Source organism: Columba livia, chromosome Z, assembly GCF_036013475.1.
Source record: "Columba livia isolate bColLiv1 breed racing homer chromosome Z, bColLiv1.pat.W.v2, whole genome shotgun sequence".
Classification (NCBI taxonomy): Eukaryota; Metazoa; Chordata; class Aves; order Columbiformes; family Columbidae; genus Columba; species Columba livia.
This window is the reverse complement of record NC_088642.1, coordinates 11,665,638-11,674,415: the sequence shown is the minus strand read 5'-3', so window position 1 is coordinate 11,674,415 and position 8,778 is coordinate 11,665,638. Positions and strand designations below refer to the sequence as shown.

The 8,778-nt window shown below is 60.3% G+C and overlaps 1 long non-coding RNA gene across 1 annotated transcript; it reads right to left on the bottom strand.

Annotated features, from left to right (window-relative positions):
- Positions 1-803: 803 nt before the first annotated feature.
- LOC135577354 (uncharacterized) lies at positions 804-3,926 on the bottom strand. Its single transcript, XR_010469101.1, has 3 exons — positions 3,752-3,926; positions 3,112-3,212; positions 804-2,528 (listed from the first exon to the last, which is right to left on the bottom strand). It is a non-coding gene; the product is annotated as an uncharacterized LOC135577354 (long non-coding RNA).
- Positions 3,927-8,778: the final 4,852 nt, after the last annotated feature.

Sequence of the window (8,778 nt, the reverse complement as noted above, 5' to 3'; positions counted from 1 at the left end):
GGTCCTGCTTCAGGCTGCTGTCCCAGTGACCAGGAGCCTGGCCTGTCCCCATGGGCAGCGCTGCTGAAGCATCAGCCCAGGAGCTGCAGAGGGACAGTGCTCAGTGTGAGTCCCCTGCAGAAACATGTGCTGCTCTGCTGTGGTGGAGCACCAGGGCTCGTTGTGTGCTCCGAGTGGAGCTCCTGGGCACTGGAATGGCCTGAAAGGAATAGTCTGAGTAGTCATCTGGTAGGCACCAGCTGTCCTTCACCAACAGATAGTTGAGTAGTACTTGGGGCCTCAGCACTACACCTCGTTTTCCCTCCCTGCTGTGGCAAGGACCAATGCCATGCTCCATAGGCTGGGATAGAGACACCTCTCCTTCCATCCCCCTGCATGGTGGATTGGAGAAGTCCCACTTCAGCTGGACTGTAGATCCCAAGTGATGTGCAGATCTGGAGCTGCTGGCCCACATACGTGAATACCTGGGTCCTGTCTGGGTCAACAGGCCATCTTAGGGGCCTGTGATCCATCTCCCATCTCTCCTGGCTACTTCCTGGCGCTGTGAACCACTGATGCCCTGTTCCCTGGCGTGCTTGCCACTGCAATGGCCACCCCCACCCATCACACGTTGTACGGGCCCTCACACACATATGTCTGTGCACAAGAAGCTGTGGCCTGGGCCCTAGTGTCTGAGGTGCCAGGTCCCTGTCAGGCTGGAGGACTGTGCCTGGGAGGGCACATGGACACAGGGAGCTGAGCCAGGATCCCCCTCCTCAGCAGCTGGGCTCCTCAGGCCTCCTCATGCCCCTCAGACACTCTTCATGGGTCCCAGACATGGCTGCACCCCATGAGGGCCCCCACTGGGCCCAGTCCCCAGAGCCAAGGTGTCCCCCGAATGAAACAGCCCAGTGCCTTGAGGATCATCACCCCCAAAAGTTGCCAGGCTCCTAAAACTCCTTCCTGGGGCAAGATGGGGAACAAGGATTTTGCCAAAGGATTTTGTCAGGGAACTGTGGCAAGGAAAGGCTATGGGAGCATCGTCTCCTTTTGCTCAGCTAGGAAACATCCCCATGGCGGAGGGAAGGCGGAAAGCCGGAGGAAGGCCTCAGCCTGCAAAGGGCAGAAGGTGGCAGCTTTGAGAGGGCCTGTGATACAACACTGCTGTGCACCAGACTAACAGCCACATCATCTGCTCTGTTTCTCCATTTGCCTTTTAATTCTCATTGGGGCAAGGCCTCCACCCCTGCCTGGCCGGTGTCATTCGCTTCCACGATCTTCCCATGCACCTGCACTCGATAAATGCAGGTGTATCCTGGTTTTCCCCAGTTGCTCTGTATGACGAGCTTCAGAAACCGAAAGGCTCTGGGGATCCCATTCTGCAAAGAAACCACAGCAAAAAGCAGTGTCACTCCTGGGGTGTAAGGAGTGAGAGCAGGCTCCACACGTCTGCCTGTGCCAGCCCGTCCCCTGCTCCAGGTCCAGCTCCCGCCCTGGCTGAGGCGGCAGCTTCTCCTCCTTCCCTTCTCCCGCCCGGGCGGCAAAGGCCCCTGTGCCCTGCAGAGCAAACTCTGGGCCGCAGGGAGCGTGGTGGGCGGCTCTGGAAATCTGAAGCTCACTGGGGCTGGGGCCTTGCCCTGGGGAAAGTGCTGCTGCCGGGTCAAGGTGCTGGGTGTCCTCCCTGCCACCACCTGCCCGGTGGGTGCAGCCAGGCAGCTCCGGGGACCCCGATGGCTGTGGGGCCAATGTGGCCCTTGCTCTGCTTTTGCAGCCCTGCCGTATGCCACCCTCCCTCCCAATCCAGCCAGTGCTTCTCTGGCCTGGGGTCAGGCCCTTGCCCCAGCAGGGACCGTCCACACTCCTTGTTCATTGCGACTTTGCTGCCAACCAGTGTTTCTGCCCTGGCCTTTTGCCCACACACGCTCACTGCACCTGCAGAGGGAAGGTCTGCGGCGGGTCTTTCTTCACAGTGTAGGTGAACCTCCCCAGCACAGTTTCCTCCTCGCCTTCCTCATCCAAGCCCTTGGAGATAAAGCACAGGGGAGCAGGTCACACTCCACCCGACCACGAGGAAAGGGTCGTGCCAGACCCAGGCCCGTGATCCGAACCGCATTCCTGCGGCTCCAGCACAGTCTGGCATAGGATGCGGTGGGGATGAGTCTCCTCCTTGTCTCATGCTCAGGGTCCTGGAGGTGCTGGGCCAAAACACACTGAGCAAATCTTAGGGGGGTCACCGCCGCATGTGTCCCTTGCAATGTCCCCTCGGGGAACAGCAGAGCTGGGAGCACAGCAATCTTGGCTAATGTGCACAGAGCACCAAGTCCCCATTACAGCTTTTCCCCGTGCCCGGTCCCAGCTCCCAGTGCCCGGCAGAGACTTACAGAGACGGAGAAATCTCGGGGGGCACTGCTGACAGTCCCCGGTGGAGAGGCTGCCTTTGAGGTGTGTTGTATGACCACAGCTGTTGGTTGTATTTGTGTGGGCAACCGGATTAGCACCTCACTCCGAGACCCTTGGAACGGCCAGCAGTATCCCGGGGATGTGTCCGGCTGAAAGCAGAGGGCAAGAGCAATGAACATGAGGCCACGATGGGCCCCGCTGGGCTCCTGTGCAGCCAGAAGCACAGTCGGCACTGCGCCCATGGGCTGGGCTTGTGCTCCACACGAGCGGTGCATTGGGAAGCGGGCAGAAGCGCCCATCTGTGTTCCTGGTTCTGAAAAGAGGACAACAGCCAGCCAGTGGGAACCATCTGACACCCTGCACCGGAGTCAGGGCTTTCAGGAAACCTCTCATTTTGGCCAGCAGCTCTGCAGCCTCCCCCACCCTGCACTGCCCCAGTGGGAGAGGGACAGTCAGAGCTGTGGTGGGGAAATGGGGTCGCGAAGGAGAAGCTCCTTCAGCCAGCAGTGACCAGGGATGGTGAGCAGCAAGCTCAGCGCAGCTCGGGCCCCTTGTGAGGGCAACTGCCGTGTTCTAGGGAGCCAAGCCCTGTGTCAGACCTCAGCTGTCATGCACCGGACCACTGGGATTGGCTTTGAGGAACGCCACTGGCCTGAGGGGAGACGCCCCAGGGCTGGCCCCCAACTTTATCAAACGCAAGAGAAGCAGCACTGAGGGTTTTTTCTACTCTACCTGCACAAAGCTATCCAGGCGCGGTGGAGCACACAGGAACCAAAACACACTACAGAACCCTGTGCAGCGGCTGGACGATTTCTGCAGGTCGATGGCAGCCCCTGAAGGCAAAAGAGAGCAGCTGACTGCAAGAAGCCTCAGGTTTGGAGGAGCTGGGTTGCTGCAGGACACTTGTGGGGCTGCCTGCCAGCCCTGCAGTCAGCACCGCATGCCCGGAGGTGCCCCAGGAAAAGGAGGGGATCCCCATGCCTGCTGATGGTGTTTCTCTCCCAGCAGCACCATGAGAAGGGCTGCGGGTGCTGGGAGGCAGCAAGCCCCACGGGAAGGGCAGCAGACCCAAGGCAAGGCCTCGGTGCCTGGACAGCAAATGATGACCCGTCCGCTCCCTTTTGTTCCCCAGGGAGGCTCAGTGCAAGGGCAGAGGGCAGAAATGCTGTCCAGGGCATGGTCGGGGCTCCAGTGGGCGCTCTGACGGCAGGGCTGGGCTGAGCCCGTGGCAGTCGTGCTCTTGGCCCCTGTGGTTTCGTGCCGCCTCCCTCTGTCCCAGAGAGCAGAGTCTGCAGCACAGCCTGCGTTTGGGAGCGCTAAGAACAACGAGCTCAGTGTGATGAGAGCCCTGCCTGCCTGCGCCCATCCGCACCTGGGGTTTTCAGAGCCCAGTCAGACATCCCCGTGTTTGCAGACTTTGCGTCTCTCATTTGCTGAAATTCCTGGGAAAGACAGAAAGGAACAGGGAAATGACCACGTCAGACCTGGCCAGCAGAAGGGGCTTTACAGTGGAGCAGCTCAACCAGCAGCCCCTGGCAAGGGACGGGTGTGTGGGCTGAGCAGGAAAAGACCACATGCTGGCCCAGGAAGGGCCTTGTGTGGAGCCCTGCTCATCCCAGCCCTCCTGCCCAAAGTGCAGGATCACCTTCATCATAGTACTGATCTCTGCAGCCAGCCGTGCCGCCTCATCCCTCAGCTCTTGCACCTCTTGGGCTTGTTTCCTCCACAGAGCAAGCGTGTTCCTGCAGTCAGCAGGAAAGCAGATCTTGTCAGAGAGCTGCCTGGCCCAGCCCAGAGGCTCCAGGCCGGGCAGGAGCAGAGACAGAGGTGCTGGAGCCCCCTCTTCTTTCCCCAGTTTGCAAGTGCTTCCTTCCCGCTCCAGGTTTAGCCAAAGGCCCAGGCAGCAGCGAAAGGCACGAGCACTGTGCACTGTGCGAGTGAGCGCAAGAGCGTGGGCTCATCTGCCGGGACCCAGCAAAGCTGCTGCAGGTCAGGAGAGAGGAGAGGGCTCTTACCGCAGGGACCTCAGCTCGGCTGCAGGCAGCCCCAGCAGCAACTGAAAGAGAAAGGCCCTAATGTGAGTCCCAGAGCTGTTGGGACTTTCCAGAGCCAGCGGCTCTAGGGATGCATGCCAGAAGCTGGTGCTGATTTTGAGGGTCACTGCCAGGAGCCGGAGGATGGGGCAGTTTACTCAACCCCCCCACCCCCGGCAGAGCTCCTTTGCAAGACTTTCCTGTCCCACTGACCTCTTGCACATTCATTGTCTGCGCTGTCCACAGGAGCAGTGACATCCCACAGCAGGCACCAGCTGCAACCAAGACAGAGATGCTTCACTAGAGTTTCTAAGGATGCCCGTAGCCGTGCAGTCTCCTCCCACACCAGGGTGGTAAGAGACGGGCTGAGCATATGGTGCAGAGAGACTGCCGATCCAAGCAAGGACTCTGCCCTACGCTACCCTTCCCCTGCATGCAGGAAGCATCTGGTGACCTCCCAGACCTGCAAAGGTGGGAGGTTTGAAGGCCCCCACTGGAGCTGCAGCTCCTCAGCCTCTCACTGAATCTCACAGCCCGTGTGCCTCTGTGCCTCTGCTGGCACTCGGCAAATACTCACTGAAAACAGCTAGGCTCATCACTACAAGGATTGCGGAGTCTGTTTCCATTTTCAGGGTGACCACCTCTTTCCTGAAAAAGCATCCTGGTGTTAGCAGTGCTCAAGGCAGAGTCCTGCAGAGAGGGCTTTTCTCTTAGCAGCCAAGGAGCAGCAACTTAGACGGAAGCCAGGGGATGTCCTGGTCAGGAGCAGCTCCAGCCTCCCCGCCGCTTGCCCTGAGCCACCAGCACCCCCCGTCCTCATCCCCATGTCCACACCAGACACGTGCTGTACTCACAGAATGGAGATGCCTGTGCAGATGCATCTCTGGAGGGAGAGCACGGCGGCTGCCAGCCGGTAAGCAATGCTGAAGACCAACCCTGGGCAAAGAAACCGGAGCAAAGGCTGAGGACCCTTCTTGAGGATGCCTGTCCGGGCACGTGCCAGAGCCCTGCGGGGAGGTGGGCGCTGGTTGTCCCTCCCTGGGGCAGGAGCAGGGCCAGGCTTATGGGTGCTGGTTGCACCCTGGGGGTGGAGGACAAAGGGCCGGCAGGATCCCCTGGCAGGCCGGGCACCGGCGGCGTGGCTGGGGAGGGAGGGAGGAAAGGTGGATGATGCTTTGGCCTCTCAGCTTCTACCATCCCGGGGTACCCCGTGGTTTCGACAGTATCCCACAAAGGCATGGATGCGTCAGCTGGCTCCCCGTGGTCACGCAGGCCCCAGGCCTCCCTTGGGAAGGGACGCTGCCAGTCCTGCAGGGCTATGTGTGCTGGCTGAACCAGGCACGCTTGGTGTAAACACGGGCTGAAAGGCAGCTGTGAGTTACCTTCATTTTCTCCAGCACTGCATCTGCAGCGTGGTGGCCCTCTGCAGTTGGTGCCCTGGTCCTCCTGGGAGGGGATGCACCTATGGAAGGGAGAAGATGGGGCCAATCTCTGCATCAGCTCTGTGCCACATGAGCCAAGAACCCGGCCAGAAGACAGGCTTTGGGAAGCCTCCCAGGAGACGTCCCTGCCGTGGTGAGACAGGGCAGAAGAAGCAGAAAAAGCAGCAGCAGTGGTGCAGCACAACTGCTTCTCAGCACAACTGCACCCCAGCCCCACAGCACCAGCCTGCCACTGGGGAGGCCGCTCAAAGGCCTGGAGAACAGCAGGAACTTGTGAGTCTCCTGGTGGGACCCTGCACAGCAGGACCGTGCAGTTTGGCACTGGGGGTAGAGGCGCTTTCAGCTGAGCCTCTTCCCCACTCACCGCGGGATTCTCAGGCTCTGCCCGCAGCCCTTTTCGGCTTCTCCATACTGTCCCCCAAGCCACACATTACGCTCTGGGTGTCCCACCCACCAGCTGATGTCCCCAGGAGGAACAAACTCCTCGTACCTGTTCTGCAGGACCTGAGTGGCCCCAGCTGCACATATGCTCTCCATACTTTGAGCGGCTGGCCTGCTTGCCAGGCCAGTGCTTTGCAGTCTGGCAGGAGCCCTTCTTCTCCCCATCCTGGGGAGAAATTAAGGTCTCCTGCAAGCCTGGGGGTCCTCCTTCTGTTGCAAGGCTATTGCCTGCTCAGGGGAGACCACGGGCGAGAGCCTCAAACCGATTGCCGGGAGCTGAGCGCCTGCCACGGGCACACAGCCAGCAGGACAGGGCGAGCTCCTGACAGGCACGAGCTTGTGGCCCAAAGTGCCGTGGGGCAGGGCAGCCAGCCTGCACTTCACAGGGGCCTGGCCTCGCGCACTGTGACCTCACAGCTGTGACATCACAGATGGAGCTATGGGGGGCAGAGGGGACAGGGACAGACCCCGCAGCCCGCTTGGTGCTGTGTTTTGCATTGTTGAGCAGACACTGGTGTGTTTTCACTCATGCCGAACAGTGCTTGCAGAGCGCCGAGGCTTCCCCCGTTGTCTGGTTGTCCCTGCGCGTGTGCTGCCTTAATCTTCTTCAGCATTTCCTAACACAATTTCCTCAGGCATTCATGCTTTCAGTCCTTCATTTAATGTATTGATAGGCTGCTGTTTTATGGAGATGCCTTTTGGAGAAATGTTTAAGAGGTGGTGGGCAACCCCCAGGAAAGCACAGCTATGATACGAAGCAATGGCTCCCAGAGCTCTACAGCTTCCGTGACACATGGGGGGTGTACTCCATACGCTGTTTTCCATTTCTGTCCTCCTTTATTTCCCTATCATGAGCCTACGAGGTGCAGCAGGGCAAATGGCTGTGACCCTCGCTGCTCCCATACACTGGCAGCGCCAAGGGATCGGAACGCTGAGGAACTGGTGGTGTCAACAGCTGTAGAACACGAGAAGCATGAGTAACGGGAATTCAGTGGGATATTCAGCCCGTTCCTTGACAGGTCACTCTTTTCCATACCCGGCTTCTCCACCGCTCCCAAGGATGCCTGAAACCGAGCTCTGCTCACACATACACGAAGACCTCGGCACCGGCACCAACACCTCTGATGTCCAGTTGTGTCCCCATGGGACCTGCGACAAAACCAGCTTCTGCTCCTGCCTGCTCTGCCCCTCGCTGCGGGTGTGCAGCTGCATCAAGATTTCCTGGGGAGGTGGCACCACTGACAAGGCCTTGGGGCTGTGGGGACCCATGGCTGTGCCCCCCAGCAGGCAGGTGCCAGCCACGGTTGGTGCGGGGACAGGGAAAGGCCCCAGGAAAAGGGGGAGAAAGCAGCACCCAGAGACTGTGTCAAGGAGACAGAAGTTTATTTGCTTTTGCTTCCAGTAACGGAAGCTGGAACCCCGCTAGTGCCTCCGGCGCGGCGGCCTCTTGCGGGGCTGGGGAGAGTCCTGGGGGCCGGGGTTCCTCCTCTTTGGGGGGCGCCGGGGCCCCCTGGGCAAGGGGTCCGTGCCCTGGCCGGCAGCGGAGGGGCTGCGGCTGCAGCCCTGGGCAGAGGGTCCTGTAGGCGCCACCTGCCCCGGCTCCTGCTGGGGCTGCTCCTGCTGCGCAGGCCCGGGCGCAGATGGAAGGCAGCTGGGAGCCCTGCGCAGGGCGGCCTCCGACGTGCTGGCTTCATCCTCCACGTCGGAGCCCGCAGGGCTGGTGGGGGCCAGCCTGGGGTCGGGAGTCCCCACGTGGGAGCTGCTGGGGCTGGGGCTGGTTGCGCGGCCGTAGTCCTCCTCCTCGGCCCCGTAGGAGCACAGCAGCCTCCAGGCGTCCTCGCTGCAGCGCTCCACGATGACCTGGATGAGGCCACGCACCAGCGGTGCTGCATTTTCCTGGAGCTGGGGCTCCATGCGCTGGACCAGGGCCTCCTCGTCCAGCCCGTGGCAGCACAGGGCGTACAGGATCATCCTCTGTGTTGCCACCGCCAGCCACCACTGCTCCTCATAGATGGCGTCCAGCTGCAGGCTGAGCCAGGGCAGCACGGGCTCCAGGAGGTGCTGGTGTTGCCGGAAAAGCCCTGCCAGCTCAGAGGCTTGGAGAACAGCAGGAACTTGTGAGTCTCCTGGTGGGAGCCCGCACCTCCCTTCCTCTTCAATGGATTCACAGCATTTCCTACATACGTCTATCACTGTTCCCCGCATCCATGTGTTCTTATGTACTTAAGGCACCGCTGTTACAGGAACAGTAAACTTCAGCAATACTGACTGAGTTCTCCAGGATGTCTTTTTCTGTCAGGAAAACTGAGCAAGGAGGACAAAAGGCTGCAGAGGACACATCCAAGCACTGTGAGGGACATGGGATGGGACCACTGTGATGTTCCAAGCCAAGATTGTTCCTGCGTGTCTCCAGTGACGCACACATTGCACAGCCCTCGGTTTGTGGAACTTTGCTGCCATAAGGGTGCAGCAGGGACAGACAG